Raw genomic sequence first — 10,958 nt, 5'->3', positions numbered from 1 at the left:
TAAATGTATTATAATGTACAGTTGTAAATAGCAATAAATAAATATTTAAAAAAAAAATTACTTAAGATAGTTTTCTGGATTTTTTTTTTATTATCTGAACACTGAATATTAAATCTGATCTCTTTTAATCTCCAAGATTCCTGAGTACCACTTACATATGAACATTATTATTTTTTTTTTAATCTACATACCTTGTAGATTTTTGGGCGCCCAAATCAGCATTCTCTACGCTTGCCTATGTTGGGTTACTGTTTTCCAGCTTGCTGCTTGCAGCTCTTCCACATCTTTGTCGATTCTGTGTACCAACTGGTTTTTGGCCTACCATGTTATATGTATATATATTACATATATAATATATATTTAAAAAAATATTATCAGTATGGTTGTTAAATTATTTTGTGTTCTTAACCCTAATGCAGAAGCCTAAGTTCAGGCCGAAACGTTGGCACGAATGAATAAGTTTTTACTAATTGTTTCTTTTTAGCTGATCACACCCTTCACCCATCTCCTCATTTATAGCGCTTTTGATATACAAATAATGTACAACAATACTATTATTATTCTAATTCAAATTTTCACTTCTATTATTCGAATTTATAAAGTATAACCTAATACAAAGAAACTGGCCCAATTGTGTCTCCTAAACTTTTTAGCTACTAAACTAGCTATTTATTTAAGTAGTAAAGTATCACGCAACTTCATTTTTCCAAGATACCAAAACTAAGGAGTCTTATAAGTTTGATACTGTATAAGGAAGACCTGTTACACGATCGATGTTTCTACCTGGATGCGATGTGGTATTCATAATAAACCACCATATCAGGAAGGTCCAATACCTAGTTCATAGAGGTTGGGTGTGACCCTATGCAAATGAGTATGTAAATTTAATAGATCAATTCTCAACCACTTCAAACACAAGGGTTAATCTCATTTATACACAAGCTTTAGTGCATTAGAACCTTTAGTAAATTAGTCAAGTCTAAACTGGTTTTTGTAACTGTTATACTATCAAGAAGCATTTGTTCATCAAATAATAATAAAAATTAAACTATTGAATTCTAGGGGGTATACATTGTCAGCCTAACAGCGGACCAACCCCGTTACGGATTATACAATCGTTCATTTAATTATTCTAATCGTTGCTCAAATAGTATAACTCTAATTTACATGTATTCTGTAGTTCAGATTGTATTATTTTTTCAATTTAGTGTTAGCAGGAAAAAAAAATCTCAAATCTTTATCCCAGCATATCTTTATTACACCTTAAATATAAAATAAAATATTATACGGTGATCAGTAAACATTTCTATATAATAGAGAGATTTATAATTAATAGCATAAGCTACTAAAGTATCATCACCTATCCCACTCTCGGTTTCCTTCTGCCTCACTATACAATTCGTTTTACACACTACGTTTTCTCCACCTAACCTCTACATTTATTCGAAATATTTATTAACAGTGACATATGGTCCATGTTATGAGTTCACTGTTAATTTCTCCAGCGTACTTAACTCCGGAATTTTCAATGGAATGAGTTTTTTTTTTTGATCCGACACGTCATAAAAATCTAAATTTCCAAAAACCATTTTTACAAGAAAATCGTTTTATAATTTTATTTCCGATTAGAATCCTTCATCATAGTTTGAGTATACTCAATCCGTCGAGGAGACAAAAATGACGATTGCGATAAAGACTGAATTAGGAAATACTTCAATCATGATGACGAATTCTAACGAGAACAGAATTTTTGAAACGATTTTTTCTTTTAAATTTATCGCTTTTCCAAACCGTTTGCACACAAATCGCCAAAACTGAGAGACATTTTTAACGTTTCTTGATGATTTAGTCTTTGTAGACATTATGAAAAAAGTAACTGGTATGAATTTGTTTTGATTTACTATCAAAATTTGAAAAAAAAAAAATTAAAATAATAATATCCTATTTCATAGGTGGATGCGCAAGAGAAAGTAAAATAAATTCAGGAGAAAATCCAAATAAAAGTTATGAATAAAAAAAACTTTATTTACACGTAAATCAAAACTCATTTTAATCAGATTACCTAAAAAAAATAATAATAATAAATAAATAAATGTATCGTAATTAGACGGTTTTAGCGCTTTAGAGTATTTTTTAGTTTAGTATTTGCGATAATGAACAGTTATTTTTATACATTCCCATAATCTATTAAGCTGATCTTAGTTTTAACTTTTTGAAAAAAAAAATGTTCTTTCCAAATTTTATGAAAAATCAAAATTTGTTTGTTGGCCATTACAAATGGTTATTAATAACTTTCTATACTTACAGGACCTTCATCCATATTTAAATATTGTTGCCTGAACAACAGTTGTGCAAGGAGGTGATTTGGTCAGAAATATATATCGTATTTATCATTTGATTTTTATCACTATGTTTTTGAAATTTAATTATTTAATTTTAAACAGAATACTATAATAATAATTTTCATAAAATCATTGAAAAAAAAATCACCTATTTAAGATAATGTATACAAAAAAAATTATATCGTGCGATTTTTTGCTCCAAATATTATTTAATTATTGTCAGAGAACCTATGAATGAAGTGTATGAGAATTTTTCCATTCCACACCAATGTGGATGAATCATCTCTAAGTCTAGATAAAGTCCTAGGTCGAGATAAAGTATTGAAGAACTATCCGGGTTATTGTTCAGTTTTCATTCCTCTGTCAGCTTCTCAATCACTGTATCATTCCTGTAATCAATAGAGGCACCGACCAAGGTTTTGAGTGTGTGGATCGCCTTGATGTGAGGTAGGACTAGGTGGCAACTCTTTGTGTATTATGTAATTTGTTTTTATTTTAGATCCCTATTTTATAAAAAATAAAAAAAAAATTTGTACATAGTTCAGAAATAAAAATTCGATCTATTTTTTAGACAAACATGGTTAAGAACAATAACAATTAAATTAGTAAAATAAATAACTATAATTGAAATATTTTATATCTGAATAAAAACTTTTTCCAGTTCGACCATGGCTGTGGAACTAGAAGTTTCAGTTTAGATTGGTAAAGAAAGTAGGATAAAAATAACGGATTTTGATTATGTAACATGGAAAATTCAATAAGAACGCCAAGAATTAAATAGTTAACTTATATGGACTATATATAGATGAAGAGTATTGGAAGATGGGTGTGCTCCTGGAGGAACAACACCACAGACGATTCAAGTCTGATTGAATGGAAAATAAATCATTTAGCATAAAAAAAAAAAAATCTTCATGGTAGCTTAACTTAACTTTCTGATATTTAGATAAAGATACAGAGATAGCTGGGTTACTTTTTAAAACACAAGAAATGAAGGATATCTTCTTGCATTATACCATCGATTATAAGTACCGGCAATACAAAGCCACTAATGATTCAATTTTGTACTTGACCTCGAACTGCTAAACAATAGTAAATAAAAAATACGTGCACAGACATAATAATGTAGCAAAGGTCATCTATCAGGGCATAGTTTAAAAATATCAACTAATAAGCGATGACCAATCGATCTGTAAATATTAGTTAGAAGCAATGATAGAAAGTGGAAATTTTATATTTTCTTGAAACCACACCATAACATTTTTTTTTATATGGGCTAGTTATCAAACAAGTTACCAACATTTTACAATCAGTGTGCGAAGATCTAATTTTCAATCCGAGGGTCCTCCACGAATTAAAAGGTACCCAGTACCGAGGTTCAAACCGTCATAGAGTAGGTCACTTTCTCGATTGTGAGAATGACTGCTCCTTTAGATTTGTTGTAATATTACAGAATAAAACCAGCGAATGTAGGGAATGATTATTTTGTGATTGGAGGAATGATTATTAACGTAGGGGCAGAAATGATCCAAACAAAGGTACATCATAAAAAAATCAGACTTCTATGAGTGTTCCGTTTAAACGGAAGACTTGAAACAGACTACAATCATCTGGCTCATTGTAACACCAAAGTCCCATGTCGCCGAGAAAACATTCACAACAAAGGCATTCACACTCGCTAGCAAGCCTTGGCCAGAGGTAGCCATTTATTTGTCTTCATCTCTATACTGCTAGAAAAAAAATAGTGTGTAGAGACACTCTGAAGTGCCTCCCGGAACAGAGGAGAAGAAAGGAAATCAAGGCATGAAGAGAGGATAATAGAGCCATGGAGAAAATCAACAGCTATCAATATAAGTCACGCCATCATTAAATCCATAGACCAATTATTCAAAATTAATTAACACAATTAATCATAAATGTTTCGGCCACCCTCCTACTTCAACTGTAATTAATGCAATAGATTTTTCGTTTCAGTTAGTTATGTTTCATTTATCGCTATTTTATACAGTCCACTACAATCAAACCGGCGATTCAAAAGTGAAGGAGTGCCTGGCATTAAGTTGAAAGCCCACTTCATACAATGAGCATAGTAAAATATCTAAGCACAAAAATGAAAAAAATATCCAATTAATAGTGTGGTCCATTTATAATTAGTTGGAGAAAAAGCTTGAGATTAGTAATTAAATTTATAAGTAATATTTTTTAAAGACCGTTATCATTTAGAAATGATAGAAATTAGAAACTCACCAGAAGATAAGAAATCATTCCTGAAATGTAGAATTGGACAAAAATAAGAAAAGTTCGCAATTTTCTCGATATGAAGTCAGAAACAAGGTATTATTCGACTTTACTGAAATAATTTTTGAATGAATAACAATGAAACAGGTTTTTTTTAAATTTATTTATTGATATTTACAACTGTACATAAATACAACAAGTAAATTTGAGGAAATCATAATGGTATGGTACAAGCATGTAGAGAAACTACCCAATGGTAGCACTCTAAAAACATTTTTTCAATATAAGGTCTCGAGGCCATCTTCTTTTCAGAAGCCTCGGTGGATTGTCCGGAATAAAAGAGGAAGCAAGATTAGAAACTAATGGGTTTGAGTGGTTAGGGAGTTTGTAATGGAGGGATTGACATCTGGTTCGGGCTAGATCGCTTACAAATGGAACATTGAGGTCTTTGTGGATGATTTTATTTGTGACAAATCAGGGAGCATTTAGGATTTTACGAAGGATTTTGGATTGTAAGGATTGATACGAGAGGAATTCGAAGGTTTAGTGGAGCCCCAAAGCTCAACGCCGTATGTCCAGATAGGCTTTATAATTGTTATGTAAATCAGTCTTTTGTCATGAATTGGAAGTTTGGACCGTTTGTCTAGTAAGTACTGTAGTAGTCGAAATCGACGAGCAGTTTCCTGTCTTTTCAGTCTTGTGTGAGGATTTCAGGATAGTCGTTTGTCCAGATGTAGTCCAAGGTAGCGGATCTGTTCAACAGGGGTAAGGGCAACATTATTGAAGTATACTGTAGGGCAGTCAGTAGGTTCACGATCAAAGGTAATTTGATGGGATTTGTTGGAATTTATTTTAATCCTCCAATTACGACACCATTCTTCGAGGGCTGTGATATGGGATTGAAGAGTTTGGGATGCAATTAAAGGATTATTATAAACAGCGAACACACATGTGTCATCGGCATACGTAGTGAGGATAGTGTTAGGATTGGTTGGGATGTCTGCTGTATAGATTGTGTAGAGGATGGGGTAAAGTAGGTTACAAATTTTTCTTTAACATTAACATAAACAATTAAAAAAAAATGGATTCCCAACTTCTCTTGACACTAAAAGGATGAAAGTCTATAGTCATGGGTTACGTAAATATCGAAACAAAATAGGGCTAATAGTAATAGTAATAGTAGTAAATTATAATTTTTTACCACAAAATGTTAATTTATCTGCTTTAATAATTGCATATGCAGTACGCTTAAAACCTACCAATTTTTCAACGGGCATAAATTTTGTAAATACATATTTTTATTTTAAATAATTATTTCAAAAAGAAACTCAGTAAGGTACTGTGCTGCCAACTCTTCTCAAACCTGAGCTTGAATCCGGCTGAGGCAGATAGTAATTTATTATGTTAATGTAGTCGTGAGTCAACCCTATAGGTTCAGGAGCCCTTCTAGGGCCTAAATGGCCCTAATAAAGACGGTACCCTTAATTGAGGAAAAGCTGAAGGTTGAGCGTGATCTTGAACAAATTACCTCCTTGCTCAACTGTCGTTAAAAAATCTTTAAAGTACTTCCCTACAAAGTTTTAAACTCCAGACCCTTCTTAGGTTGTGACGACAGAGGTTTTTTTTTTAAATAATATTTTATGCGCTAGGTATAAAATAGCTTTGGAAATTCTAGGTTCATGTCGTACACAATATAATAATTTAAAAATAATATTAAGCTATTATTATTAATAATTAATGTGGCCACAGTGCACCGCCATTACAGGTGCAATATTGTTAAGTTGACGCATTAGCACGCTCGGCTTCAACGGCCTACTAACGAGTACTATGTTAATTGGCGTCCATAACTCACATAATGTGCCAGAGCTATTTATCATCAGCAAAAGGAAAAGTAACATGTAGATAATCTAAACAGGAGCTGTTACCGATGATAACGTCCAAAAAACAATTAGTGGAAGGATTTATAAATAAAAGACCTGAGAAAATATTTAAAAATTTAAACCAACTCTACTAACCACTAGAATCATTAAATGTGGTAGAAATTAACAAAGTAATTCAAGCAATGAATAAAGCTGTATTAGGGACTGAAAATATAGCAAGTATACAGTTGCATAAGTAGAGTCATTGAGTGAAAAACTTGATTCATCATATCCTGAATAAGAGAGATATTAGAATAAGTCACACAGAGATAGGATTATAGAAGCCTATAAAACGAAAATCTCATGCTTTTAATCAATTTAAGAGTTGTGATCGTGACTTACATCTGTTTAGATCACCGCACATAAACCTTATCTATTACTTTTTATCATATTTATTATTAATTTTTTATCAATATAATGTTGATAGCTCACGTATTGTATCATTTGGTCCGGCCTAATATTTGAGGCCTGCTTGTTCATTAGGGTGATAGATAGGAATCGAAAAATAAAACTCCCAAAGACAGAAATGAGGTTGAGGCGGTGGTTCGAATCCACCCTGGGAGGTGGACTTTTTTTCAATTTGTGATGGCCCCACGAAATGAAAAACTTGACCTCCCACCATGGTTAGAATAGGTTGGTCACCTCTACATAACTCCCCCCCCCCCAACATATATCAGAAATTACCATGAAGGGGGTCATAAAATAAAAAAATAATGTAGGTTAAAAAAGAGTTCAACTACAAATACAAATTACAATGGTTGGAAAATAGTTACAAAAGTAACTACTTTCGATCGTTTGTAGTTGGAGGATCACAATTGCAGTTGTAACTGTAGTATTTAAAGTTATAGAACTCTAACTAGTAATGCCCTATAATTCCATAACTGTTAGAATGTATTTAAACACCAGTTTTAGTAAGGAATGTTGAGAATTATAAAACTTCTATCAGTGACCGTGCTTTGCTCATGAATCTTTTACAGATAAAGTTTAAGGGGGTGATTAGGATAATAATTTGAGCTATCGCAATACAAATAATCTTAAGTATCATTTAAGATTTTAAAAAATAAATATCTACCTTTTTAAAATGTTAAATTTATGATTAATATCAAATTCATTATTTTATAATTAAAATACAATTATGAACAATGGTGAATTCTTGTTATTTCATGTATTTGTATCTTTTTAATTTTTATTTACATTGCGAATAAGCAGAGTTGGGCAGGGATCATTACTTAAGTAATTTAATAACATCTTCAAATACATGGCTCAGTTGCACAACTACACTAAGGAAGCCTTTAAATGATCCAAAATATAAAAATAAAAATTGTAGTTTTGGAGAACAATTACTCTGAAGTAATTGTAAGAAGCAATTATAATTACTTGAATTGTGAATAGTAATTGAAATTCCTGATGCTAATTAAATACAATTACAATTACTTATTGACGCTTGGTAATTGTAATTACAACTACAATTACATATAATTTAACTCATATGTAAACATATTTCTCATGAGTGGATTTCCGAAATAACAATACACTTACATTACGAAAAAGTTCATGTACGGACTTAGTTTAACATTAAGGATTTCAAGCATATTAGGGATGTACAGGAAATGAAAATTCTATAGATTGTTAAATGGCGCGCTAGAGATCTGTGTTAACTTTTGGGATCCTAAAATATAAAATTTTATAAAACTCTTTTTTAATGTGAAGAAAATAAAATGGATTCATCTTAACTTTTCGTTTTTGTTGTATGCTTTCGGAGGTGCTAATATTGAAAATTATGTTTAATTTTATGATCGCCCTCTTGCATGTTGATTCATTTAAACTTTTCCTATTTCTTACACATTAGGATTTATTTATTTTTTTACAGAGATGCTGAGAATGAAAATAAAATCGATTTTTTAACGCATCATAATCTCAAGATCCCCTTACATGTCTTCGGAGGTGTTTATTATATTCACTATAAGATTTCTACAATAGTCTAAATCAGATTCAATTATTCTTTCTTTCAAAACCCTTATCCAATAAACCATTCACTAATTTCCATCTTTTATGAGAAAAAATTAACCAGACATTCGTATGCACAGCAACTATCATCCCGGTAGTACTCATAATCATCCATTAAATTTGTTTTGTAATTTGTATTTTATCATATCTTTAATTTTTTCTATCGTTTATTCTTAGCTCATCTCTTCCAACAAAAGTCCATGATATTTTTCTGGTCCTTCGTTTTTTAAATAGAGGTTTTGGACAACCGAGCATCACATTTTAATTTCCCTGCGGACATTTCACCACATAAATCATAAAAAGGAAACATAACAATACAACTACAATATCAGAAGCTCGACAGTATTATTTATGACAACGATAAGATGTAATCCATTTATCTAAATTTTATTGTTTAGTAGGGATTAGGTGAGGATTATTTTCCACCTGATTTATAATCATTTGTACAAACATTATAATGAACAGACTGGTCCATTACATAACTCTGATAATGTTTTTATGGTCAGTTTTCTATTACAACCTCAATAAATTATCAACCCCTGATTCATTTTAACTAGCATACAAAAGAAGCTTCTCTGTATCAACTCTTCTCACATATCAATTATCAAATACTTAAAAACTCAATTAGGATGGGCTGTAGAGCGGCGCCAAGCTTGCTTTAAAAAGATCGTCAAGATGGAACGAAATTTTGACTCAAATTCTCTCTCACTTTTATGATATTATTCTGCCTGGGAAGCAACAGAAAAAAATTTTTTTTTTCATTAGTAGAAGTAATATATCAAAATACGCAGTGTGCCAGCAAAGAAGTCCAATTCCAAAACTATAATTTCTGGAATACTGGAATTTCGCTGGGCAATAAAGTGGCTAGTAGGCTATCTTTTGATGGTATAATTAATTTCATAACCTTCTCCGGTTCTCCTACACAACTGATTCTCAAATTTCCAATGAAATGATGTACGTTTGTTTCCAGATTCTGACAGCTAATAAAACGATTTTAAATCAGACACTTCGCAAAAAAAACAACAAAAAAAAACAAAAAAAAAACGCAAAGTTATTTTTATGGTTTCGAACTCTGCGTGGAAAGGGTGTGAAAAACGAATAAACCTAGAACGAAATCATTTCATAATTCAACATCCTTTAAGAATCTGGCTTTATAAATTGAGAATCTTCTACTACGATTGAACGAGTAGAATAAAAACGGCTGCCATTTTGCCATAAGCTGAAAACCTCGGACACCTGTCTTATATTTTTCAATCTAGTATGATAAGATAGATGTTGAAATCGGTGAAAGTCCAAAAGTCTCCCCTTGTTAGCTTTATTGTTTTTCATATGCTTACCTTTACGAAATGCTCAGTTTTCGAATTATAAACAAAATTACAAAAAAAAAAAAAAAAATTAGTTTCTATCTTCGCTTTGAAGCCGCCAACTATTGAAATGGTAAACCTCTGATTCGGATTCAGCCTCCTAAGATGCACATAGCATCATTAAGATAAATCCTTCATACTTTTTCCCTAAAAACGCCCAAGTCTAGAAACGTTTGTTTTAGTCCTAATTTTGCTCCCTTCTCCCAATACCTGGGTCATTGAACAAGAATCTGAGGTTTGCTGACAAATATTTCTCCGGGAACTCCCTTTTGTTTCTAAACTATTGAAACCTAAAAATGGCTTTTTTTAAGTGCGCTTAGGTTAGGGGTCGATTATAGAGAACAAATTTTAGGACATAAAATATAAAAAAGTTTATTTACTTAAATTTTGTAAAGGATTTTCTAAAAAAAAAATATATAGTTTTCGATATATAGATGAAAATACTAAAACTACTAAAAAAAAACCAAGCAACCCAAAATCTGAGGGGAGCCAAAAATTACGACTACGTCAATACTTGTTAAAAATTTGTCGAGTTCATAACAAGAAATTGGTGATAAAAGCTACACAAGTATCAGATATCTTTAATAACAATAAAATCGTGTTGCTGGGTTTATGAATACACCCTCAAAACCAAAGTTATAGTCAAATAAAATAATCATTTTGTTGTAAAGTATTCAAGTGGGTGGCAAAAGACAATATAAAAAATATATTTGTATTTTGAACAGTTAACGGTCACCTCCCCTCCACTCCGCCACGTTTCCAATTTATTTTCAATGTATGTTTAACTTATCATTTTGAACAGGTTAAACTGACAATGAAAATCAGGACCTCCTTTGTTCTTTGCTTATTTATTATCATCATTTATTTTTAATTATATTATTTCATTTATATTATATCTAATCTCATATAAATGGTTTGTTATATGGTGTGGTGTTTTATACTGTTGATAATCTTATAGCAAAAATAAATGTTAATGGTTTTAAATTTTAAATAAAGAGGTTTGAACTTTAAATAAAGAAAATGACCTGGGCAGAATAGCCTGCAAATAGAAAATATAAATTAATGTGAGAAGGATTTTTGTATTGAAG

General features: G+C 31.2%; 1 protein-coding gene and 1 long non-coding RNA gene across 6 annotated transcripts in view; one reads left to right on the top strand and one right to left on the bottom strand.

Annotated features, from left to right (window-relative positions):
• Window positions 1-10,958, top strand: part of LOC106687304 (solute carrier family 2, facilitated glucose transporter member 6) — a 145,199-nt gene that overhangs the window by 40,944 nt on the left and 93,297 nt on the right. The gene's annotated exons all lie outside the window — the stretch shown is intronic.
• The window catches only part of LOC136796082 (uncharacterized), a 46,461-nt gene continuing 38,231 nt past the window's right edge, over window positions 2,729-10,958 (bottom strand). Inside the window, exon 3 of the long non-coding RNA XR_010843776.1 lies at window positions 2,729-2,845. This is a non-coding gene — a long non-coding RNA (uncharacterized lncRNA). The remainder of the gene's footprint in view (window positions 2,846-10,958) is intronic.

The sequence above is a fragment of the Halyomorpha halys genome, unplaced genomic scaffold (assembly GCF_000696795.3).
Source record: "Halyomorpha halys isolate HHAL.00 unplaced genomic scaffold, Hhal_1.1 Scaffold38.1, whole genome shotgun sequence".
NCBI lineage: Eukaryota > Metazoa > Arthropoda > Insecta > Hemiptera > Pentatomidae > Halyomorpha > Halyomorpha halys.
This window is presented reverse-complemented; position numbering and strand designations above follow the sequence as displayed.